The sequence below is a fragment of the Canis lupus genome, chromosome 6 (genome assembly GCF_011100685.1).
Source record: "Canis lupus familiaris isolate Mischka breed German Shepherd chromosome 6, alternate assembly UU_Cfam_GSD_1.0, whole genome shotgun sequence".
NCBI classification, from domain to species: Eukaryota; Metazoa; Chordata; class Mammalia; order Carnivora; family Canidae; genus Canis; species Canis lupus.
Genome location: NC_049227.1, coordinates 64,667,725 through 64,694,399, shown reverse-complemented (window position 1 = coordinate 64,694,399; position 26,675 = coordinate 64,667,725). Strand labels below are relative to the sequence as shown.

At 41.0% G+C, this 26,675-nt stretch overlaps 1 long non-coding RNA gene across 2 annotated transcripts; it reads right to left on the bottom strand.

Moving 5' to 3' along the window:
• LOC119872367 lies at positions 1–26,675 on the bottom strand. 2 transcript variants are annotated; one of them, XR_005360445.1, is made up of 4 exons: positions 26,510–26,675; positions 20,531–20,674; positions 6,173–6,285; positions 1–131 (listed from the first exon to the last, which is right to left on the bottom strand). It is a non-coding gene; the product is annotated as an uncharacterized LOC119872367 (long non-coding RNA). The 2 variants fall into 2 exon arrangements; XR_005360446.1 differs by lacking the exons at positions 1–131; positions 6,173–6,285 and adding an exon at positions 11,811–12,190.

The following is a 26,675-nucleotide window of genomic DNA, read 5'->3' as shown; positions in this document are numbered from 1 at the left end:
GTACACAGTAGAAGATTATACAGTCATTAAAAGTGAAAATTTTAGAGGCACCTGGCTGGCTCAGTTGGTAGAGCGTGCAACTCTTCATCTCAGGGTCATGAGTTCCAGCTCTGTGTTCGGTGTAGAGATTGCTTAAGGGGGAAAAAAGTGCAAATTTTAGCCAATACTTATTGATGTGGAAAATGCTAATAAGATATGTTAAGTAGAAAATAGCATACAAACTTCATAGTTAGTATTTTCTAATTTTGTAAAATGTTCTACATGCATAGGGAAAAGGAGTTATAAAATGCCACAAAGTGCTAACAACTCTCTCTGGCTGGCAAATATTCAGCTGGTTTTACTTCTATCTGCCTTCTTTCATTTCCCAAACCCTTTACAATGAGCACCAATACTTTGACAGTTTGAAGCAACTCTTCTCCCTTCCAGAGGCAGTTTGTTTTTCCCCCAAGTTCCTTCTTCTCCTAATAAGTCAAAAATGACCTGCTTTTGGCCACAAACTAGATATTCCTGAGAATAGCCATTCTCAGAGAACAGGAGACCAGGGACCACGAAAAACACCGTTTACATTGGATGACAAATCATGTTGGTTGAAGCAAGCCTCTCAGGTTTCCTGGGCATCCAAATCCAGAAATAAATTGCTGACTCTTCACTTTCCAAGGGTCTATACCCTGAGGAGACCCCATCCCTTCCTGGGAAATGGCCTCTGGATTTCTCATAAAGGAAGATGATGACCAGTGCCAGAACTGGGGCTTACAAAACTCTCATTTATTACCTCTCTGTTTGCCCTTGGCCCACCTCTGGACCCAGAGGAAATTTCATGGGCCTCACTCTCTGAAGAGCAGGTGGGGAGAAGAGGGCAGTGTGCACAGAATGGAAAATATGGGGCACACTAAAGAATTTTACCCAAGGGGGATTAATAAAGTTTCATACAGACATCTCAGAGAGCAAAAGTTCTTGTCAGTGGCGAGAAAGATCAAGAGATTCTAAGTCAAAACAAAAAACAGGCAATAAGAAATTGGAAAAGACTTCATGCGCAAGTACTAATAGAACATTCCTTGTGTTCTCCTATAGAAATTAAGTATGGAGAAAACATGAGCACTTTTCTCAGGACAGCTCGGAAAAGTGAAACAAGAGACACCAAAGCGACACTCTAAGGATGGGAAGGTCTCCCCCCCAAACCTGCTTCAGTTCATAGGTCATGCTGCTAAAATGGTGCTTTAGAAGATTAAGCAGAATGAGTGGTTCATTCCTCTTTAGTTAAGAGTTGCAGCCATGTTCCAACTCTGCCTCTTTCGTAAATGGTTTGCAAATAACATCTTCCATTTCATCTCCTGTCCTGTAATTGCCAGTAACTGAGCTGGACTTGGAAGACGTAAATCGGGATATCTAGGGGTGGAGTCCACACATTTGCATTTCTTAAAAGCCCCTGAAGTGATCCTAACTGCTGCCTGGGTAGCAGAGCACTGACCCGGATTAGCCCTGACCAGGATTAGGACATAAGCAGGGAGAAGAACCGAACACTCAGCATAGGAAAAGATAAATATAATTTTACTATTCACATACAAGCTTAGTTTTGATCAAATAAAGAAATAAAAATTAAAGTTTGAATGCCAAATTACACCTTACTTTTATGCTCACCTTTCCATTTAAAGCTCAACATAATGCTGTGAAAAAAAGCATGGTAAGCTTGCTTTCTTCTTTCTTTCCTTTTTTTTTCTTTCTTTTTTTGTAAACTGCATTTTTCATTTTGAGATCTGTAACTGAGGCTCAGAGCTGCTTAATGACTTGCCTAAGGCCACTGGTCTAGAAAGTGCAGAGCGCTCCCAGGATCTGACTTCATGCTTTTCACTCACATGGGAACCATGGAAAATGCCCTGCCGTGGCCCCGTTCCCCACCCCAGTGAAGCCCAGGGCCTCCTCCACTATTGGCCCTCTTTCCAGGACTCTATCTGTAACCAAGCCAATGGTTGACAGTTTTTTTAGCATTTACTATTATGTTTCAATACAAATGAGCAATGGTATGTTGAGAAAGTGAAAATCAATGCCACCGATTAAGAAAATGTCCTTTAATTTGCCTCCCAGACACTCAGCTTTAAAAGATGAATGAAAGAGGAAAACTCTGTATCTGTGCTTATGAAGAAAATCCCTGTAAGTGTGAACACTTCTTTGAAACTGTCAAGACGATAATAATGTTAATATTGACTACACTTTTATTCTGCTAAGCATGTGAATTCCTTTAATCCTCACAGCAGCTCTACATGAGATAAATACTCTCCTTAAACCCATTTACATGTAAGGAAATGATGGCATAGAGAGGTTAGGCAACTTACTCTAAGTCCTATTAGTTACTAATATCTGTCACAGATCCAAGGAGAGAGCTAATACGCTATGCTACCCCCCCATCGCCCTCCCAGAAGCATCTTACAAACCAGTGCTTATCAGATCTCCCTAAACTCTGAGCAAAAGGAAAAGTCCATTTTAATCAGAATTCAAGTGTGTGATACTTTCTTTTATTTTTCATAACTTTGAAAACTGGTGAAAGTCATGGCTCCCTTAGTTGTGCTGTTCAAGAGCCTTCTCTGTTCTCACTCAAGACCTCAGTGACACACCCTTGAAGGCAACACCGTGGCTGCCCTTCCATCTACCTGTTCTCATGCTGCACTGTAATTATTGGTGTATTTCTTCCCTGCTTCTAGTAAATTTCTTGAGCGAGGGATCGCACCTTTTCTTTTCTTTTCTTTTCTTTTCTTTTCTTTCTTTTCTTTTCTTTTCTTTTTCTTTCTTTTCTTTTTTTTCAATCTCATGCCTCTCTTTGTGCCCTACAGAGATAAGTAAGAAGTAAATTCTAATTCAAAAGATGGATAAGAACCTAGATAACCAGGCACTACGTTTAGGATTTTTAATTCTATCATCAGATTTAATTCTATCATCAGATTCCTGTAGTAACAGGACAATCTGATGTAGTAAAATATGCCCATAGAGTTATTACGTAAATTTGTTTAAAGTAAATTTTGAGAACTTGGTAACTAACTAGGAGCAACTGACAAGAAAAAAATCAAGAATTGTACAAAAAAAAAACAAAACATGCTATTAATAATTTCAGGATTTTGGCAATTCTCTAGACTAAATTTTTTAAGTATTTCCTTCCAATGTAGTTCTAGCTTAGTTTTTTATTCCTCGGCTTGTGTGTTTTTTTTTTTTAAAGCATAGGAATGTATAAAAAATGCAATTGCTTTTTCTTTTTTAAAAATTTTAATTCCAATATGATTAATATACAGCATTATATTTGATTCCTATTTTCTGAGCTTTTCAGTCCCTAAGTACAGGAGTCTGAAATTCACTTCTAACTGTCTGCAGGTGACTCCTCTCTCCCTTTCACTCCCTCTCTCTTTTTTTTTCACCCTCTCTCTGTGTCTCCTTCTCTCTCTGTCTCTGTCAAACAGACATCTATTTATTAGAACATTTTCTTATAAAACAGGAACCTGATGTCTCTAGTGTAAGAACTTTTTAAAAGACAGCTGTGTAATTCTGTTTTCTTATAAGAAAGAAAATATGACTAGAAGTTCTTGTATTTTAGAAAATGTTTTCAGCTTCAGATAAAATTTAGCCAAAGACTGGTTCTGGTCTCTTGGAGGTATACATCTCTGAACTAAATGAAAGGAACAAAAATGTGAACCTCTGTGTATGTTGCAGTGAAGTTAGTTGGGGAGCCAGGGCTAATACCTAATTTGTGGGGCCCAGGACAGAATGAAAATGCAGGGCCCCTTGTTCAATATTAGTAAGAACTTGGAGTTGGTGACAGTGGATCATTCAACCAAGCATGAGTGAGACCTTTCTAAGGATTACGTCCTGTACAACTGCACATTTGACATGCCCATGAAGCATGGCTCTATGGAGAGCTTTATGTGGTGGGGGCAGCTGGCAATCACAGCAGGAAAAATCCAGGGGTAGCCAGAGCGATCTGATGATGAGTGATTGTCTCAAAGTATAGACAAGTGACCAGCTGCCGGTGGTGCCTAAGTTTAAGTGTGATTAGAAATAGAAGAGTGTAGACATGAAAGATGCAGAAAAGAAAGATTAACAATGCGACTTCATATTTTGCCAGCCAACATTCATTCGGGAGTCCTACCCGGAGACCACAGAGTGTCAATTCTTATTTAGTAGCATCTCTTTCCTGTAATCAAAACTGGTAATAGCCACAGTTGCTCACCTACACTCAACAATAAGAACTTCTCTAAAGAGCAAGTATGCTGTATGAATGTTGGTATGAAAGAGCCTTAGAGATTTGAAAGCCAAATAAAATACTCTGGATATCAAAAAAGGTTTCCTTGACTTTTAATTAAGCATGATTCTTTCTACTTTAGTCTGTTGAGCAAAGGAAACAATATGCCTTGTAAATGCCTGCCTAATCTTCCTTAGAGGGACCCTGTGAGGATCCCTTGCAATACGACATGCACTGGGATCTATGACCAGTGACCACTATTACAGTGACTATGACCACTACTACAACTAGAGGCAGTGCTGTTCAGTAGGGAAAGTTCTGGAGGCAGAATGCAAAGACTCGCATATACCAACAACTCCAAAACTCACACCGGTGACCTTGAAGCAACTCTGAACCCTTCTGAGCCTCAGTTTCCTCTCCTGAAAAATAGAGATAACAGCTTTCTATTTAACTCAAATTAGGATAATGTGTAAAGATTATCCTGTACAGGGTTTTTATTAAATCATAAAGTGTTGCACAAATTTAAGGCATTTTCATAATAAGAACCTGGCACTATCAAGGTCACCTCTGAAGCTAAAGAATTAAAGCTCAGAGACATAAAACTCCAGTCTCTCAGAGACTAACAACAGAAGATGAAATTGTATTTCAACCTTACATGAGAAGAGATCTATGTCCCTGATTACAGAGGTAAATGGCAACATAAATAAAGCATTTCCTTGGGTGTTTTGGTTTATTCCCTTCTGTTTGATCCATATGGTCATCTACACTTTATTAGCAGTAGTACACACAGAAGGGAAAGTAACCTATATGTGGGAAAGGTGGCCAGCCAATGTTTTTTCTCATGGCGTCTCACATAGGCTAGACCTTGTCAAGCAGAATAAGCTAATTTTTTTCTGATCCTGCCAAATAAATTGGGCTTCAATCCTCAGAAATGTTTTTATATGCCGTATTTACCCTTAAGGAAATTTTAAGTCCTCTGTCCAATTTCCTACCTCTCTAGCCCCCATACCCCATCACCGCATCACTCATCAGCCCTTCCTTGGTACCCACCCTCAGCCATTAGCAGGAAGCAGCCATGAAATAGGCTGAGAGCAAAATAGACCACTGTCAGGGCCTGGAGATTTAATGGAAAAAGCAAAGAGTGACATTCTAAAATGTGTGTGGAATTGATTCCTGTTTTCCACGAAGGGCCTGCAATAGAGGTAAGTTAGGATTATCTGTTTTAGAGCCAAACTAAAGTGGAGTCACTTATGTCAGGGACAAAATGGAGATGGTCAACAAAGGAGTCTAAAGGAAACCTAGCCTAACCTTATAGGAATTTATCACTCTTCTCAGAAATCAGCAGAAGATACCAGCCCATCTCTAAATGCCAAATCCATTCACACCATCTCTGGACATCCTTGTTCACCTATTTAGCTATCCTGATTCAAATAAGAAAGAAGCCCACTAGATAACCAATTACCTGAAAAAGCTAAATAACTTCTGCACTTATCCCATAAAAAATTCCTTAGCCTGAAAATGACCCAGCACTCATTGCTCCTGTAGCTTTGAATTTCCCAGCCTACAGGTCAAAAGCCTTGCACTAAACTCAACTTTCTGCTTTGTTTTATTCGGTATGTGAAGTTTGGTTTTTAACGCTGTTTATTTCTGCTTTCAACCTTACATAAAAGAGCAGGGAATTATTTACAGCCATCCAATTCCTGGGGTAAGAAATTACCAGGCCAGAATGTGGTAACAAATCTTTGCTATAAATTCATGTGTACATTTTTTTTTCCAAAGTGGCATATGGAAGTAGGTATCTCTTAATGACACGGTTGAATTTGTGGATTAGAATCTTTGCTATGACCTTCTGGAAAAATAAGACTAAGGTCACTAACAATATGCTAGTAGCAGCCAAAATACCATTCAACTGTAAGTTCTAGACCTTTTAGGTAACAAAATTATACCTACCAGCAGACCTGTGTCTTGCCTTGAGAATTACAGATGCCAAGGCTGTGCTGGTCTCATCACAGAGAAGGTGGCTTTGAAGTTCCAGAGTCACTGAAGAAGAAGCTCTGAAATTCCTTCAAAAATGAACAGTCTGTCATTTGACAGTTGCCAGAAAAAAAAAAAAAAAAACGCACTCTTATATTTGAAAATCTATCAGAAGGAAAGATCTGGCTTGTCAGGGATCAAATCTCTGCCCAGTACTACTTCCTCTGCAAAGCCACACAGAGTCAATTGCTGTTAACCTCTTGCTCCTGTGCCTCATCCGTGGGCCTATCACATGGAGTGTGTTCACTCTATATGATAATTGTTTGTTTACATGAGTGGATCTCTATTAGAGGTTCTTCAGGGGCATAGGCTGGGTCTTTCTTGTTCATTATCGTCTCTCCAGTGTCATGCCTAGGCACAGTAGATCTAAAAAATGTTAACTGAAAGAAAGCTGGTGTATCTAGTCAACCTCATGAAGGGAAGTGTAAATACCAAATTATAGGTCATGTGTTGTCCCAGCCAATTCTTGGAGTGTCATTTTCAGTCTTCGATACCTTTTTTTTATAGCATTGGGAAACTAGAATTTGTTCAAAGTTGGGCGACCAAGATGGGCTGTGGAGAAGGGAAGTGCTTGACAGGATCTGGAAACCACATCACATGAGGAACAAATGAAAGAACCAGGAATGATTAACTTGACTAGAAGAAGGCGAAGGAAAGATGTGGTTACTCTCCGCAGACATTTGAAAAGCTGTCAAGTAGAAAAGGTAGTTAGATTTGTTCTGTGTTACCCCAGAGGGCGAATTAAGGTTAGTGATTGAAAGGTACAGAGAAGCAGATTTTGGCTCACCAAAAGCAAGAACATTCAAACAAAACAAAACAAATACTCATCAACAGCAGAAAAAGAGTAAACTTTCTGTCTTTGCAGTGACAAAAAGAAAATGGCCTATGGGGCTGCGAGGATCCCTCCAATATAGGAGTTTCTAATTCTCTACATAGTAAGTGCAGGTACCCCTGGAATCACGGGTATGGAAGCACGAGAGGGGAATAAGTGATGGGATCTTCTTGGCTAGGCATCGGTTATCATAGGTGGAAGAGCCCAGGAGACAGTCGGGAGCTCTGGAAGATGGAAGCAAAAGGGAGAGGCATGTGTCTCCAGAGGCAAGAGAAGTCTGATAGTTCTGAAAGCGAATTCTCATGGCACCACTTCTGTGCCTACTGCTTCTCCTAGTCACAGACAGCAGCTATCTGGAGTGAGAGTAATCTAAAACAATACAACAATATTTGGAATTTGGCGGAAAGGCTCATCTTTTTGAAAGTTAATACTCAAAAGAGCTGCAATCACGCATCTGTTTTCTTGTTTGGTTTACAATTTCATGGACTCCATGAAATTGAATGACACTTCACATTGATAAGCATTTCTGAAACAATATGGTAGCAATTTGAAAAACACATTATACTCTCAAGCTGCATAAAGAGCAAAGAATATACTCTTTAATGCTTAATTTTAATAATGATCTTACTTGTTACAGATACAGCATTTCACAATGAAAGCCTGTGTTTCAGTCCAGTAATACGATAAGACACAGCTTGTAAAAATGAGAATTGAGTTTAACTATGTTCTTGGGTTTTATTTTCCATTTATCATGTGAATTGCTTCTAAATAAGATTGTCTTACTTCATTAATTTGCATAATTACTGAAATATAGCATGGGATCCCAAATAACAAACTCCTGATAATATCATTTCAGATTTACTGTGACATTATTTTGAAAATGACGAAAATTGATACACAATTAAGTGAAGAGTAAAAGTCTTTAAGCTAATTATGTTGCTTTTGAGTCTTTAAAACATAAAGAGGTTATTTGGGGCAGAACAATACATTTTTGTGCTCAGATGCTGAACAGCTTGAGAACCAAAGAACAACTGGCAAGTGCTGTACCATTTTACAGTAATAATAAGTCTGGCTTTGACAGAGTCGGAGCCAGGTGGAGTTTTGTTTTTGTTTTTGTTTAATTGAATCAAGACCGTTGAAGAAAGATGAGGAAAGTCTTCAATGAAGACTTAAAAATACCTGTTCAGATGTATTTTGATTTCTGAAATAGCACCCTATCAAATTAGCTTGACAGTCTCTGGTCCCAGCAAGAAAATCCTGATGCCTTGTTTGAGTTCAGACTTTCAGCAAGTGCAAACATTTCACTCAGCCTCAATCTTCAAAAATGTGGGCGAGACAGAAAATGTGGAAACGGATAAAAAGCTGCAAGCTATTAGTTAGCTATCAGACATGGTTCCGAGAGCCAAGTAGTAACTGTTCCTCTCTGGAATGGGGGCTGCTGAAAGACAACAAGGCTCATTGACAAAATAAATCCCGTGGCTTGTCTTGGGCTAGCTGATAAACAGGGGCCCCGACTGATGGAGTGTCTTTCCTAACATCACAGAGACGACCACAGAACAACAGCAGAGGCGAAAACGATACCTCTTCCTCCTGCCTCCCACATCCTCTTATTAATCATTTTAAACTGAAAGCTTGAGAACAGCAGTCCTGCCTAAAATATTGCCTGTTTCCCTAAGACGGCATCCGGGAAGCTGCAAAGCAGGGTGTTCCCCTTCTGCTGCTTTTTCCTTTGGGTCATGATTTGAGTGAATCTGTGACCTCGATGATGGCCGAGGGATGGCACAAACAGACATTTGTACTTTATGCAGACTCTTGGTAGAGTCTTCTTGTTTTAATAATTCACCGAGGGGCATCAATTCTCTGAAAAAAGAAAGATCTCCCTGTTGCGCGGTGGCACTTTGGGGGATCGTCCAAATGCTGCGGTGGCCTGGGCAGCTTTGTGGTTTCTTGCTGGGTCACCTGGCTCAGGAGTCGGGCATGCCTCCCCAAGCCCTTCACCTCCGGCAGCGTGGAGGCCTGGGCCCCGAGGTCCCCAGCCTGGGGGGATTGGGGAAGGAGCAGGCTCCCTGGTTCTGCCAAACCTCTAGGCTACACTCCACATTTTAGTTTATATTAAAAAATAAATCTGGAGCTGTTTAACATTCCCAAGCTGGTTGTGTGCATGCGTGCGTGCACATGTGTGTGTGTTGCTGTGTGTGTGCACAACATGCAAAACTTGAAAGCGGAGTTTCATCTGGCCCAGAACCTGCCGTTTCCATCCAGCTGTTGGCCTGTGCCTCTCAACACACGTAGAGCCCATATTAATAGCTCCTGTAAAATATGCCCTGTTATTTTATCCAGGCAGCAAGATTCTCAGCAGCTGTGGGGAGCATCCTTTGACCCAACAACAGACAAATAAGATTCTTCGTGTGATTGGGGCTAGGGTGTGTGACACAGTACAATGGAGAAAGCTCACTGCAGCCATGGGGGTTTCCAGCCCTTGCTTGAAAGCTCTACTGGGGGCAGCACATCCTCTCTCAGGATTGTCTGTTCCATTGGTGGACAATGGCTCTGACTGTTAAAGTTCCTTTCTACTAAAACGTGTCTTGCTGTAACCTCTACCTAGTAACCCTGGACCTTACGGCTCATATGCAGAACTCCGCGTTCATCTTACTGAATTTTATTTTTATTATTACAACCACAAAGAGTTGTAGACCCTATTTACCATCCCTCCCAACTTTGATTCAGCCACCAGTATAACTCTCTCTCCACTATCATGATATGTGTCACTAACAAAAAGGTAGATAAAGATAAAACAAGGAAAAATATCAGTGTGTGTTACTTTAAATATATCTTTAGATAAACTCTGACCTATTAATCGCCAGCTCTAGGGTAGAGTTTTCCATTAGTCATGAAGGCAGCTATTACTGTACCTATTAAGAGGCCTGCTCAGGTGGGGTTAGCCCAGGATACCTGAAATCTCTTCATGGCTAGGATGAGCCACCTTTGTATACTCAGTGTCTAATACAGTGCCAGGCCCAAAGAATATGTTCCATAAATGACCGTGAACCAACAAATATTTTCTTGGGGACCCTGTCCTGTTACTAGTGACAAAAGAAATAAATAAAAATAAAAATAAATTAAATAAAAATAAATAAATAAATAAATAAATAAATAAATAAATAAATAGATGATAGATAGATAGATAGATAGATAGATGATAGATAGATAGATAGATAAAAATAAGATCTAACACTGTACCATCCCATTCTAAAAGCTTCTTTAGCACCCAGTTATCTAAGGTTTGGGACCATCTATCTTTTTCTCCTTTAAAAATTACAACCATATTTGCCTCCATTTGCTTGCTATTATACATGGTGTCTGGCATTGTGTAGGTTTTCTGAGGTTACCAAGAGGTAATATGTCAAGCCAAACTCATTTAGATTAGCCAGTTCTGCTCACCTTAAACAAACATTTTTGAAGCTCATTTTGAGTTAGGCTCTGTACAGACGCTAAGGATATAAAAACGAATGTGACATAGCTTCAGGTTCCATGAAACATACGGCCCAGGGAGGGGACAACAGGGGGGTTCAAAACAATGTAAAAGGGACATCATGGAGGGGACAATGGAGGCACAGGGGAGGGGCACTTAACCTGGTCTAGGGTGACAGATACTCTTAGAGGAGGTAAAACCTGGGCCTAAGCTTGAGGAATGATTAGAAATTAACTGCACAAAAGTGCATTTTGAGGGGAAAAACAGAACGAGCAAAAAGCACAGAGGTGTGAAACTACATAAGATATGCAGAGGCTAAAGTGTTCCAGAGTGAAACTCAGTGTAAAGCACAGGCTTCACAGGATGATACTGGAGAGTCAGAGCCTTAGTCACGGAAGTCTTTGTTGGCTGTGGTAAATCGTGTGGGTTTTCAGAGATCACCAGGGAGATGCTAGAAGTAAAACCATTGAGTGTTTTATGATGAAGGATTTATTATGGAAATTAGACCAAACACAATTATACGAGTTGCTGAGGAAGTGAGCATCCAATGCGAAGCAGGAGGATCAGAAAGGAGTCAGCCATCAAGCACCTTCAGCCATCAAAGTGGGATTGCAAGGCTTGTGGGATTATCTAAGGAAGCAGGGTTCCACTTCAGTGGGTCACACACCAGATGATTGGCGATGGTCCTGAGGCTGCTGTTAGTCAAAGGGTCGGTAGTTGGGAAGAAGAGTTGGAAGTGGGAGATAGAGCAAGGGCCGCCTGGAACCTGTCAGCATCTTTCATTACTGCATCTAGCCATGAAGACTTTCTGAAAGTAGTGTTTGTTGTTTCCCTTCTGCCTTCCAAGTCCACAGTCTTACACAAATTCCTCCTGTGCCTGCTATAACTTGTTACATACAGAAAAGGAGATTCTACTACCACGGTCAAGCAAAGGGAAAACAGAAGCAAAACATGGTCAAGAACATTCCAGGAGAAGGAAGGGTACTGCTGGTGCAACACTACTTATCACCACTGGCCATTCACTGCCACACAATAAGATTCTTGACACCATCAGTGCCATGGAAAACCTCTGAGGACCCTCACATCTTTGGACCACTTGTTCAAGATTCAAAGTAGTAAAGTTATTCGATTGGTCAACCTGGGGTCACAAACCTGTGCTAGCTGCCAGACATGGGGGAAGGAAAGATTGTTCCCACTTTGGTGCCCATAGACTAAGACAGGGTCTTTTATTCCATCTCTTTGGAGATTTCCCTTTAAAGAAGGAAGGTTGTTTGGATGCTACAGAATAACAACAACAAAGACAAATAACCATGCCCCATAGTCAGATTAAATGTTAGGGGGAAGAAAAAAAAACATCCCCACAGGTACACTGAGAATGGATTTTGGCTAAATGCTTCTCTTAATTAGGATTAGGGTAAGTCTCACTAATATATCAAAATATCTATATCTGTAATTAATATATATCAACGGTTCAACAGCATAGTCAACAACAGTATAGTCAACAAGAAGACGATTTCTTTGTAATTCGACGGTCCAAGGTGAGTGTTTGGGATGACAGTGAAGCTCAGGAGGCCAGGCTCGTCTTCAATGTGGCTCATAAGGTCATGCTGGATATTGAAGTCCCAGGAGGCTAAAAGAGGGAAGAAGAAAGGCGCACTTACGTAGAGAGGTTTTATAAACCAGTCCAAACAGTGGCACACGACTTTTGCTCAATTGCCTCCCTTACCAACATGGGAACCTGGGAAAATGGCCTAGCTGTGTGTCCAAAAGAGAACAGATATGGGTGGTTATTGGTTTTTGCCATAAAGCCTTGCCCAAACCATTCAGGATTCAAATCCGTCTGAGTAGTTTCATCTAGTCAAAGGTTACCTAATTGTACTATAGTAAGACAGGTAATAAGCATTTTACATTTTGAGGACATTCGGTCTCTGCGGTGACTACTCAGTTCCGCCTCTGTAATGCAAAAGCAGCCATAGACAATATTTTTTTAAGTGTGGTGGTGGCTGTGTTATAGTAAAACTATTTTTATAAAAAGTAAGCAGCAGGAAGGATGTGGCCTATAGGCCTGGGTAGGCTGACCCCTGATAGAATCAATTCTACTGTAAGCATTATTCTCCTTGAGAAAGATGGAAGCAAAATGAGAGCTAATGAGTTTTTTATTTGCTTTTTCAGCCATTGACACTTTACCTCTGCCCCAATCTTTTCCCTCTGTCCTTTACTTCATTTCCTTATTTCTCCTCAAGGTTCTTTCTGGTCTCCCTCTGGGTTAGTCCAACATTCCTCTTCATTACTAACACTTATTCTCCATGGATCATGGTCCTGTTCATTTGCATAGTGAAATAAGCCTTTATACATAGCAACTCATTTGTATTTGCCTTTCTTTTGCCTCTTTAACTAAGCAAAGTATCACTTGCCTCCTTCCTTTCAGTTGCAAAGATTTTGCCAGAGTTCTTTTCTTGTTATGGCCATAACATCATCCATGTGGCCTTTGTTGCCTACCATTGTCATCCCCATGGCTCTGATCTATGAACAAGAGCCATGTATTTGGAACAAAGGTCGCAATGAGCTTAGTTGGGAGACAATTCTCCATGATTCTCTTCTTTTTCTTCATATCTCAGGAGTAGAGGTATTGATGGCCTTTGGCTTGGACTACCTTTTCAAGGATGGGGTTATACTGACAATATCTCTCTTGAGGGCAAAGGTTGGGTAGGTTTGTTCTCAATGGATCAATGTAGCCCATTATAAAGCATTAGGATTTGCTAATTTCAATGTTCTGTAATACAACACACTACGTGTACCGGGGTCAATTAACCTTTGTGACATGGTACTATGGGAAACAGAGCATTAGAATGCTAATACTTTGGCTACTGCTATTGTTGTAAACAATTGTAAGCAATTGTTGTTCTTTTTTTCTGTCTCAGGGATCTCATGTCTTCTGTTGACACATGTAAAACTGTGGCAGGCTAACTTGGTAGCTTGCAAATGCGTGGAATCTCAGCCCCTTCACTATTCTTGACTGACTAAATGTTCCCAAGAATGGAGAAATATGGTAAACCAACTGGATTAGAAATTAATGTAAATCACAGTGGAGCTATGCCACGTTACCTTTGATAAGGGTGGTTAACCTTAAGCTGTAAATCTACCTCTTTCTAAACTTTCAAGAATATAAATATAAATCAAAAAGCCACCTGGGCGGCTCAGTTGGTTAAGCATCTGCCTTCAGCTCAGGTCATGATCCTGGAGTCCAGAGATGGAGCCCTGTGTCCAGGGAAGCTGCTTCTCCCTCTCCTTTGCACTCCCCCACATTTCCTCATTATCTCTCTCTCTCTCTCTCTGTCTCAAATAAATAAAATCTTTTTTTAAAAAAAGAATATAAGTGGTAAGGGTAATATTATAGAGATAACTTTGAATTTTCTCTGTTTAAAAAAACATGTGAATCATTTCCAAATGTCAGTGCTGTAACTATTATTAGTGTTAACTTACAATATGCCTTTAAACCATGTCACCACTCCAAGGCCAAGAAGAATTGACATAGAATATATTTGGCCTAGTATGGACAGCTTTGAAAAGGCACTGCATCAGTAGAGAATTCTATATGTTCTAAAAGCAATGATGTAGAGAAGATGAGGCAAGTTGTCTCCTGCCCTTCTGTTTTATTGTCAATAGATATTGAACTGTGAAGAACCACTGTGTTTGGCACCAGGATGGGAGGTGGGGATGGAGAAGACTCTATCAAGGAGTTCATGATTAGAAAACCAAAAATCACATAATAATATTAGGAATTAGAATAACCCAAAGTCATATTAGTTTGATGTGATTGAAGTATTAGCAGGAGGAGGGGATGGGGGGATGTGGAGAGAGATTTTGACATGAGATAAAGGTGTGTGAGAGATTAAAAGACAAGGGTTCTAGAGAAGTTGAGTTTTGAAGCAGTTCCAGTCCTGGAACAATGGAAAGACATACATCTTAAAAGGAAAGTAGAGGGCATTTTGGGCAGTGTCACTCTTGATCAGTAGCACAAAGGTGAAAATGAGAGTCAGGAGGCAGCACAGTCAGGGAGAATGATAACCAAGTGTAGCATAAGGTGACTTGGCCCAAGTCCTGCTCTGTTAGTAACCAACCAGCTGAGTCAGCCAATCTCAGCCTGTCTTTATCTGAAAATAAGGGAGTCAGTGAATCAGATGTTCTTTCTAAAGAAACTCTTTAATTTTGTAATTGGCTTTTAAGGAAGTAAGAAGCATGTTAACTTGACAAACTAGAGTGTTAATGTTGAGTTAGAATGAAAATTAGATTTGAAAGATGGGCTCAGCGATTGGCAGTAGGTGAAGACGCTTGTGTCGAATATAAGGATCAATAGGGAGCCGTTGTTGGTCCTTGAACAAAAATGACAAGATTAAAATATCTGTGGAATGGGGTCAAAGAATATTGCCCAAGAGGGCTTTCAAAATAACTATAGTCAATCCTAGACTGTTTTTTCGAGAGTCTTATGAAAAAAGTTCTTATACACATCACATTTCCATCTACCCAAATTAAAACATCAATTAAATAATTTACCCTGTAACTGTTGAAAGATTGGAAGTATTAGTTGCCCGCACAGCACCATAGAAGTGTTTGTGACAAAATTATTAAAAGATGAAATAGATGGATCTTACATATTACTTAAGGTGCTTTCAATCTGGGGTACTTAAGGCTGGTTGCTATATAGTTCTTACTGGTAATGGTTGACATTGCTCTGATGATGGTTCATGGGCCAGACTTCAGCCCTATTTTTTAAAGTCTATGTGTCTATAGCCTCAAGAAGAAATAAATGCATTTTCCTATTCTGTTCCACTGGCTCATGTTCAAACTTGTGTCTTACCACAGTCATTTACCTCCATGAGGACATCAGAACCCCTGCTGATGCTCTCATTTTCCAAAGCGGCCATGGGCCTGAATTTTATTGCAGTGTGGAGAGCCTTTTGGTAGCTTATCTAGTACCTGAATAAAAACAGAAAGTGCCGGGTGATGCCCTGAGCCTAACAGCATCTCTCCCTGAATTCTCTCTAAAATTCATCTGTGGATACACAAACTAGTGCACAGCTTTATAGCTTGATATCTAGGATAAACAAACATCTACCAAGTGCTTCCAATCGTCCAGTTTCTTTCTTAACATTATTTATTTTTATCAGGATATAATTGACATGTAACATTATATTAGTTTCAGGGGTACAACATAATGATTCACTATTTGTATATATTGTGAAATGATCACCACAGGTCTAGTTAACATGCATCACCACACATAGTCACATATTTTTTTTCTTGTGATGAGAACATTTAAGATCTACTCACTTAGCAATTTTCAAATATACAATACAGTCTTATTCATTATGGTAGCCATGTTGAACATTAAGCCCCCAGAATTTATTTATTTTGAACTGGAAGTTTGCACCTTTGACCACCTTCACCCATCTTGCCCACCTCCAGCCCCTGCCCCTCACAACCATCAATCTATTCTCTGTCACTGAATTTGGTTTTCTGTTTTGTTTTGGAGAGGGGTGTGTTTTTTTCTTTTGTTCTTGTTCTTATTTAGATTCAACACGTAAGTGAGACTATACAGTATTTGTCTTTCTCTGTCTGACTTACTTCATTTGGCAGAAAGCCTTCAAGGTTCATCCTTGTTGTTGCGAATAGCAAGATTTTCTTTTTTTATGGCTGACTAATATTCCCTATTATATATATATATATATATATAACATTCTCTTTATCCATTCATCCAAAGATAGACACTTAGGCTGCTTCCATGTTCACAATAGTAGCTTAATTGTAACATTAAACCTCATTTCCTACAGATGATGAAGATCAGGATATGCTTTCCAAGATTTGGGACAAACATCTGAGCTGTAGTATTAAATCAACAATAGAGGAAGAAGAATTGAAGGAAGATTTAAGGGAGTGCAGGTGGGTGAGGATTGCTCTAGCAGAAAAGATGTTTATAAAGCTTCTTCCAAAGAAATCTTCTCCAGACTCTCAAAGCTTATATTCAAACTATTTACTTATAAGAATGTATCTATAGTTCTGGTTCCATGAAAACAGAGCTCAGATTAATATCATTTGTGGATTAAAAGCAGCTTCAGTGCTGCTCAGATCTGGTGGGATTTTCTGGACCAGAGATTGAAACTGTAGAGTTCACCCCTAACAACAGTTATTTGTGAAATCAGAACGGCTATTCAGATTTCTCTGCCGCCTAAATTGCATTGATAAATTGGAGAGTGAGGAGATGATGATATTGTCAGTGAAAGAGAGCAGAATGAAGGACAAGTTTCATCATTAATACTTTCCTTCTAAAAAGAAAGTCAGATTTTTCTTCACTTCCCTGAGCCCCTAATCAGCTTCCAAAATGAGCCATTTGAACAGCCAGGGCTACTGTTAACATTCTCCTCCAGATAATATTCTGAGTTATTTTGAATATTTTCTATCTACATGATCTATTTACTTTTTGCCAACCAAAAACATGGGGTGAAATAGAAAGTGGGCAGGTTTATCTTTTATTTTTTTTCCTCCACGAGCTTCCCTGGTCAGGTCTTACTTCTGACCTTCTGACCTCTACAGCTTTTCTTTAGAGACCAGTGAGCTTTTACAAGAATGTCCCCCTAAAACCATCCCACTGATAAAATCTGAATCACAACAGGAGGAAGAGTAGCTTTCTGGAATGGAAAACAGGTTCGTTCCAGTGAACATTGTAGATGGGAACCCAATCGGAAAAGTCTCAAGAGCAAATGGGAAGTGAAGAGTGGAGACACTGAAGCCAGACAATCATTCTGAGGAGTTTTTCCACAAAGGGAACAGCGGGATAAAGGGTCAGAACCAGCACCAAGGGAGGTTGCCTAGTTTCCAGGGTCAGAGATCTAAGCAGATGGGGATCACAGGGCTACCGAGGGGCTTGTTCATTGTAAGCTACAGCCTTTTGGTACCAAACCCACCCTGCTAGAGTCTGCCTTTTCAAACTTGGGACTGAGACTCTGCAAATCATGTTTTTGTTGTTGTTGTTGTTGTTGTTGTTGTTGTTGCTGTTGCTGTTGTTGTTGTTGTTTTTCCATTTCAGGTTGCTCTTTGTTGAGTTCTACCATTAGGGGACTCAAGAATGAGTCGGGAGGACTAGAGAAGGAATGAGGTCCACAGTCACTGCCCTCTTACCGTTCCCACTGGCACCTTCCAAAGATGCTTCCTCACCCTGGCAATAGTTGCTCCCAGTAGCAGTAATTGGTTCTGATATGTGTGTTTTTCCCCTTTACTCCTCAAGTCAGTGCCATCGCAACCTCATTCCAGTATCAGAACCCTGAAGGTGGTACATCCTGCTGTCTGGTCTGAGTCCCAGCTTTGCAGGGGGCCAGCCGCAGTGCAGGCTGAGCAGGTCCCTTCTCAGAGGCCCCTCAAACTTCTAAGTTCTCAAGCCCCCTCCTTTACCTCCCTCCCCCCACCCCGCACCACCTTTTCCCTTTGTCCCCCCAGGCCAAGGATCTATGTTTCCTCAGTGTTCCTTTTTAGGCTTTTCCATCTTTCAACAATATTTCACAGCTTTCCTGAAGTAAATTATCTCTATCAGAACAACATGGTGGCTCATGTTTTCTTGACGGAACACTAAGAGTCAGAGTCAGGTGTTCAAATCAGGGTTGGCACGGGTCAAAGCCCACCGCCTCCCTACTCCCTACATGCTGCCTTATCCTGAAAAAAGGTCCACATTTTATTTTTTTTTTAAAAACATTTTAACCAAATATATGTGAGCACTTACTCTCCACGAAGCTAAAGAGTCTCTCTGACACATCTGCTAACAATAGTCCAGCCATTTTACTCGCCTGCGTGTCTCTCCATCCTCATCCTTACCACCATTTGACCTTTCTTCACATCCCAGTCTTCTGTGGTGATGCCATTTCTTCCTAGTGCTTGCTGTTCTGGGTCACACTTCTATATCTCTTCCCAGCGTTCTTTGCAATTCAGGTCCCTGACTCTGTACCCCATGTTCTGTGGTTGGTCTGTGAGGTAGGAAGGGTTGGTGCTCAACCACTTTCCGAAGCCCATGCTCTGGCCTGAAATTCCCATTCTTGGAAAGAGGGCTGAATTGAGTGTTTGAAGCTTATCATCAAGTCTCTGCTTAGAAGTGAGCACAATCACATGTAGGATTAACACCATTTCTCTGGCCTCAGTTTCCTCAACTGAAAAGTCAGGAAGCCCTAGGAGACCCTTATAGCATCAACATATTTCTGGGCCAAAGCTCTTGGAAATATGAGGCTCTCAGAACATTCCCCGTCTGTGAATTCTCTTCTTGATCCTGGGCTTTCCAGCTGATAGACCGTTACTCAATTCCTAAAATAATATAAAATTCTATTGAATTGGTAACAGTCCTTTGATTTACCCTAAAGCTTTCACCAGCCCATAGAAAACCTGCAATCTAATCCCTTCCATTCCCACCTTGGCTCCTTCCTGAAAAGTCTTTAAATTGTATCTTTAGCTCACTGAACTCTAATTACTTTCTTCCTTTCCTTAACCTCCATCCTTGGTTTCTCTTTTTCACTCATCCAGCGCCCTCCTTTAAAGAGCCACTTTTGTCCTTCTTCAATTTCTTACCTATAATCACACACATGACAAAAGTTTCCTCAAAGTCCTAGCGGATGTGGTTGTTAATTCATATCCCGCTATTGGGCCTTCCTGTTGGTAAAGGATGCCCCCAACAAGGGCTTCTGCAAAAGCACGTGAGGCCAGCTGTGACGTGTGTGGACCAAACTCCAGAGGAGGAAAGTCAAACAGCAGTTCCTTCCCTTATCAGGTGGCTCTAAGGACTTCAGAAGTGACTTCGTGTCCTCAGCCTAGAGTGGTCTCCGCTAGATACAGTAGTCTCTACCACAGGCACTCAACCAACCATTTGTGAGGTAGCGGTATATGGAAGGTTACTTCGTAGGCCCTCAGGAATACGAGTTCAGATCTTTATCCTCTCCCTTATGCATCATTTTGCATGTGCTCTTTCTTGCATGCCACCCCCCATTTCTGACCCCCAGTTCTTCGTAAATTATGTGTCCTTCTATCCCACCATCCTTCGTGCCACCTCTTCCTCCTTTGTTTTCTCTCCTCCCCTTCTTCCTGATTTTCCACCTGTATTTATTCAATTCTATTATTTAAGAAGCAACTCAGCATATCTGTGGAAATGGATTCCCTTTGTCCTCCCACCCTCCACCCAGGCTCTGTGGCCCCTCCCCCAGCCCTTTGGGGATGCCCATCCTTTCTGTGTGTCTGTGAGTTTACTCATTAGCCTTCTGCATGCAGCTCACTTCTTCATGACATAAGACTGATTTGTCTTTATGCCCTCAAAACCTAGCACGGGATATAGTATGCCATCAATACGTGCTAAAGGAAGAAAATAATATTTCTCCAGGGTTCACAGTTTCAGCCTCAGTATTTGCTTTCCTTCTTCTTTAAGGAATCTTTTTTTTGGCTCCCAGGACTCAAACTGTGGGGCCTTTGTAGGTACAAAAAAATCACTTTCAGCCAGAAGAGAAACAGCAAGGAAGAATATGTATCACTGCATCTCATTAAGGAGAAAATATCCTAAGGGGAATATAGGAGAGAAGGAACTGCATTATAAAGGCAGAGAGGAGACCCCCAAGAAGCTTTTGTTATTATTGTTATTATAATTAATGGAAAGGAATTTGGCAGGATCCACCAATTTTAAGGGACAAGGGAATGCCTTGGGACCACTACTAAGCAGTGGATCTTCACCTTCATTTCCATCATACTGTTCAGCCAGCCAGTAAAAGTACATCAAATATACATAGGCACCATGGGGATAGGGAAACCAACTTGTGGTCAGTGAATTCTAAGGGAAAACCTGGAAGCTAGATGAAAAGGGCAGCGGATCAATCTTGAAATCTGGAGAAAGAGCAGTATGTGCTTTTCTTTCTCTGGAAGACGAAACAGTTGCAAATCTCTGAATACTCACTTATTCTTCTTTGGTGATTAAAAAACAATGACTTTATTCAGAAGGCATTTTCAACTCTGCACACACAGATGTACTAGGTACTCTCAGGATCACAGTGTAACTTGAGGCCTCCATGCTGGGCAGGGGCTCTGACTTGGCTGCAGGCTAGAAACAGAAACAAAATAAGATACAAGAGCCTGAGCTGATTCCCACACATTACAGAACTATTCCATGTGGTCAGCAGACCCGGTGGATGCCCTGAGCAGTTCTGCAGCATGTGAAAGGGATCCCGTGTCCCCGGTGAAGGAGGCCAAGTCTGGCCTAGTAAAACCAAGGTGCACAAAATAGACCCAGTGGAAGGAAAATGTCATTAAAACTCCTGCTTCAATCGCAACAGGCCAGAAGTTATTTGACTTTGGGCAAGTCTCACGCCAGCCCGTGTGACCTCCTCTCGTGTCACCTCAGATTCCAACCATCACAAACTTCTCACTAGTCTTCTCTGAAAACACTAGACCCATCCGGGATCCTGTTTCCCTTGCCTGGTTTGTCTTTTCCCTTTCTTCTTCTAGCTCAAACGTCAGTCTCTGCTGACTCCCTCAGGATCCCCTAGAATTCTCAGCACAATTGCAGTATTTACCATGTTTATTGAAATGATATGCTTCTGAGCTTGCCTCACCCACTAGGCACAGAGATTCTAGAACAGGGATCGTATTGTTTCATTTCTGTATCCTGGCTGTTAACACTATACCTGAAACCCAGGTTGTCATGACATGTTTGCTGGATAAATGAATTTCCGTTAATTATGCCTCCATTCCTTCACACACAAAATGTAAAGGTGAGAGACTACCCTGCCCCCAGGGCTTCTTCTAGCCCTGAGATACAATGGTTCTACAAAGCTGCCTAAAAGTCACAGAGACAAATAACGTAGGTTTTATAGACCAAACAGACACAAATGCTTGCTGAGTACAAGCTGTGGAACTTATAAAAGTAGACCATTATTTGCCTCTGTTCCATAGAGTTCTACTTCCTGTGAATTTCCCACGAGGGCCTTTTCCCTGGAAATTCCCAGCTTTGCCCAGAACCACATCTCTCTCACACAATCTCCTGAATAAAGGACTATCCTGCATCTGGCTGTCAACCATCAGCTAGATCCTCAGAAAATATCAGAGACACATGAGTTATATTATGTACGTAGCCATTGTATGGTCCAGACCCCTATTCCATGCTGGCATGACGGTATCACAGTCCTTGAGATGGAGAATATGACAAGAATGAGGGAATAGAGGGCCAGAAGACTTTGGAGTCAGACAGGTAGATCACATTTGGGTCCACCATTGGCTTACAGTGTGGTTCTGGTTAAATTGTCCAATCTTTCAAGCCTTGTCAGTAAAATGTGCATAATAATTATGCCCCTCTCATCACGTTGTTTGTGAGGAATGTATGAAATAATATAAGCCAAGTTCTTAGTCTAGCATAGACTCAGAGGACTCAGAGAACTCAGAGAACTCAGAGGGAGTGTGACCACATTGTGGGCATCTAGTGATGTCCATATTTGAACATATTATCTCCTAGCCCAATCCCCTTGTCTTAATATTAGGAATCTAAAAGCAGAAAGTCATAGAAACTTGCCCAAACTCACACACACAACTCATTAATGGCACAGCTGGACCTAGATTTCCACACTAGGCATTTTCCTGGTTCTGAAAGATGCCAGGAAAGTCCTACCCAGACTAAGATTTCCATCAGCAAGTCAGCCCCAAGAGTCATATTTTGTGCGAAACTTTTGAAGCACAGTGTTCAATGGTGCACAGGGAAGCAAGGAGATGGACTACATGCCATCTATCCTCTGGACTCCCTCTGGAAATCAGCACAGCTTATAGGGAATTGCACCGTTATTTCCAGTTCTTTTTCTGCCATCAGACAGTCTCATGATGTTGTGGAAGTCACTTAAATTCTCTGAATCTCCACCTCAACCTTGACTGTGAAATGAAGTTGAGGATGCATGCCTGCTCTCACCACCCACCAAGATTTGCTAATTGTAGTGATGAGTTGATCGTGGCCCAAAAGATATCAGGCCCTGATCCTGGGAACCTGTAAATATCGCCTTATTTAGAGAAAGTGTCTCTGCTATTGTGATTCAAGAAAAGATCTTCAGATGGAGAGATTTTCCCATTAATCTGCAGGGGTGGGGGTGGGGCTGAGTGCAATTGCATGTATCCTCCTAAGAGTGAGGCAGAGACATATTAAACATACAGAGAAGAGTGAGCTATAGGAAGATGGGGGCAGGGGGATTTGAAGATACTGGCCTCAGAGTAGAGTGATGTTCCATAAGAAGAGCTGGAAGCCACCAGAAGCTGGAAGAAACAAGGAACACATTCTCCCCTGCAACCTTCAGAAGGAGTGTGACCGTGCTGACACCTCAACGTCAGCCCAGTGATACTGATGTCAGACTTCTGGCCTCCAGAACAGTGATAGAACTTATTTCTGTTGCTCTTAAGCCACCAAGTTTGTGGCAATTTGTCACAGAAGCCATTGGAATTAATACAAATACCAAATAAGAGAGTATCTGAAAGTTCTCTATAAATTTTACATATATGGGGACGCCTGGGTGGCTCAGTGGTTTAGCGCCGGCCTTTGGCCCAGGGCGTGATCCTGGAGTCCCAGGATCGAGTCCCACATCAGGCTCCCTGCATGGAGCCATGGAACCCGCTTCTCCTCTGCCTATGTCTCTGCCTCTGTCTCTGTCTCTGTCTCTCTGTCTCTCATGAATAAATAAATAAAATCTTTTAAAAAAATAAATTTTACATATATGGGGAAGAGGGAGTCACTTGAGGGAAAACAGGTATGATCTTGACCCTGTACATCCTACTGGATACTACATTTGGCCTCTATGATAACAAATTCAGAATTCAGGATCACGTCTGAGTCCTACTGGACACTTAATGTCAGGATACTGCACACTGAACACTAAATAAGGCTCAGTAATACAGCAGGTTTGGCGGAATTGAAAAGATGCCTCTCATATCCCTAGTGCTTTGGCACTACCAGGGTGGGGAACTTTATGGGGTTTCCCATGATAACTTAAAACTCCTTCCATTGCAGATCCGTGACTACACCCAACCACAAGACAGACAGAAATTTCAGCCTCATCTATGTCAAAAAGAAGAAGCAGGGCGTAGCACTAATGACTACCACAATGAAGTTGACTGCATGTGGGGGACATGCAATCAACATAAGTAGGAAGTCTGTAAGCATGTACTTATGAAATAAGCTTTAAGAATAAGGCTCTGGTGGATGGGAAAAGTAGAGGCAGACAGCAGAAGAAGTTCTCACTTGGACAGGATGGTATTTTTTTATTTATCTGTAAAGCGATTTTGCATTCTGCTTTGCCAGGGTAGTCCTCATTTACATGTACATTCTTCGCATGATGATTAATAGTACCTCCTTTCATTCTCCAAAGTTTAGGTGAAAAATATTACAGTAACCTCTACGTACCTAGCATGTGTGCAATTGAAGCCCTGATATTTGGCCCTAAGACACAAATGTCTATAAGAATTATCCAAGGAGCTTGCTCAAAGGACAGATCCCTGGGTGGCATCCCCCAGGAGATTTTGCTTTAGTAGCTGGAATGGGGCCCCTGGAATTGACACCCGAAGTGATTCTGGATACAGTTGGTACACAGGTTACACTTTCAGGAATCCTGCTAATTCTTCCTTCACATTCAGGCAAAACTGATGGGCACTTGGTAAATGGGATATTCTCCAAAGGATGTAGGTCATAACTTTCATAATGGCATGCACACAAACACATGGTCCATTATGGTCCAATTTTCATTTTATTAATTATTCGAAGTAGTAAAAGACTTTGGTTGCATTCCCAGATTCATGATCTATGACTTTTGAGTATTTACTTTTTTAATAAAATTTACTTAGGCACTCATGCCAAGTAATGCCTCACGGTTTAAGTCTCAGACTTTACAAGGATTGAGAAGAAAAGGGTTTGGGAAATACAAGGTAAAGGAGTTTCTCGATGCAGTCTAGAGAACTTAGAAGCTCTCCAAACTCAATTTTTTTAAAAAAGATTTTATTTATTCATGAAAGACACACAGAAAGAGGTAAAGACACAGGAAGAGGGAGAAGCCGACTCCCTGCAGGGAGCCCGACATGGGACTTGATCCCAGGACCCCGAGATCATGCCCTGAGCTGAAGGCAGGCGCTCAACCACTGAGCCACCCAGGCATCCTTCCAAATTCAAATTCTAAAAAAAACCTCTCTTCTTACAATAAGAGATTCGTTTGGCCTCTGCTCCTCTGTGAAAAGGCAAAAGAATTTTTGTGTTGGAGGCCTCATTTACACTTCCATGTGGCTTTATCAGCTGTTCAGCTACCCCTTAAAGAATGGCAAGCATGGATTAGAGTGGGCTGGAGTGGCAGACATCCGGGCAGCCTAAAGAGCAGTTCTTAAAAGCAATCAAGTTTCCTCCCGACTTGTAGGGTGCTAAAGGAAACGGGAAGGGAGGCAAGAAAAGGACACATACATCAAGGAACTGAGAAACAAAAATAAATGTTCCTGCTTCACAACTGTGCCTAGAATCGGAAGGCTGCCTGGGATCCACAGACCATGGCTGCCTTTAGGGATGATCTTTGAGTTGGTATCAGCGGCAGAAAAACTCATGCTTCCTTATGCTAAGCCTAGAGCCACACAGATGAATAAAAAGCAGTAACTATATACCCAGATGTTTATAGCAGCACTGTTCATAATAGCCAAAGGGTGGAAACAACCCAAATGCCTATCAACAGACAAACAGATAAACAAAATGTGGCACCTCCATACTATGGAATATTATTTATCCATAAAAAAGATATAAAGTACTGAGACATCTACAGCATAGATGAACTTCGAAAACATTATGCTCAATAGGAGGCTGGTCACGAAAGATCCCATGACATAAGATTCCAACCATTTGAAGTCTACTGTAGGGTAATCTACAGAGATGGAAAATAAATAAATGGTTGCTTAAGGCTAGAGGAAAGTGAGAACAAAGAAGTGATAGCTAAAGAATCAAGGATTTGTTACTGAGGTAATGAGAATGTTCTTAAAGTGACTACAGTAATAAAAGCCACTGAATTGTACACTGGTGAGAATGCAGAGAGAGGGGGAGCCTCCTACACTGCTGATGTGAATGCACACTGGTGCAGAGAACAGTATAGAGGTTCCTCAAAAGGTAAAAATAGAGCTACCCTATAATCCAGCAATTGTCCTAATAGGTAGTTATTCAGAGAATACAGAAATACTAATTCAAAGGGATACGTGCATCCCAATGTTTATTGCAACATTATCTACAATAACCAAATTATGGAAGCAGCCCAAGTGTCCATCAACTGATGAATGGATAAAGAATATAATTCAGCCATAAAAAGAATGAAATCTTGCCATTTGCAATGACGTGAATGGAGCTAGAAAGTAAAATAAGTCAGTCAGAGAAAGACAAATACCCTATGATTTCACTTATATTGGAATTCAATATAAGTGAAAACAAAACAAAGGAGCAAAGGAGGGAAAAAAGAAAGAGAGAGAGAGAGAAACAAACTAAGAAATAGATTCTTAACTATAAAGAACAAACTGGTGGTCACCAGAGGGGAGGTCGATGGGGGAATGGGTTACAGAGGTGATGGGGATTAAGAGGACACTTATCATGATGAGCACAGAAACGTATCGAACTGTTGAATCACCGTATTGTACACCTGAAACTAACATAACACTGTATGGTAACTTCACTGGAATTAAAACAAAAGGCTTACTATAAATAAATAAATAAATAAATAAATAAATAAATAAATAAATAAATAACTTTTAAATTTAAATAAATAAATGTGTGAATTGTATGGTATGTGAATGAAATCTTAACAAAATGATTTTTTAAAAATAAAGAAACCCAACAGTCCTTGTCTGCAGGGAGCTCCCACAGCCTCCCCTATTCTCAGGAGTGAGTCCTAATCACCTGAGTGCAGTTCTCGGTCTTTCCCAACCAAAGCCTTGATCTTCCCTGGAAAAGAAGAGAAAAGCAGAGCGGGTGCGGGGGCCGGAGAAGTGATTCCTTAGCAGTCACTGCCACTCCAGCTTTTCTATGTTTGTAATTCTTAACCACCTAGAATTATCAAAAGGAC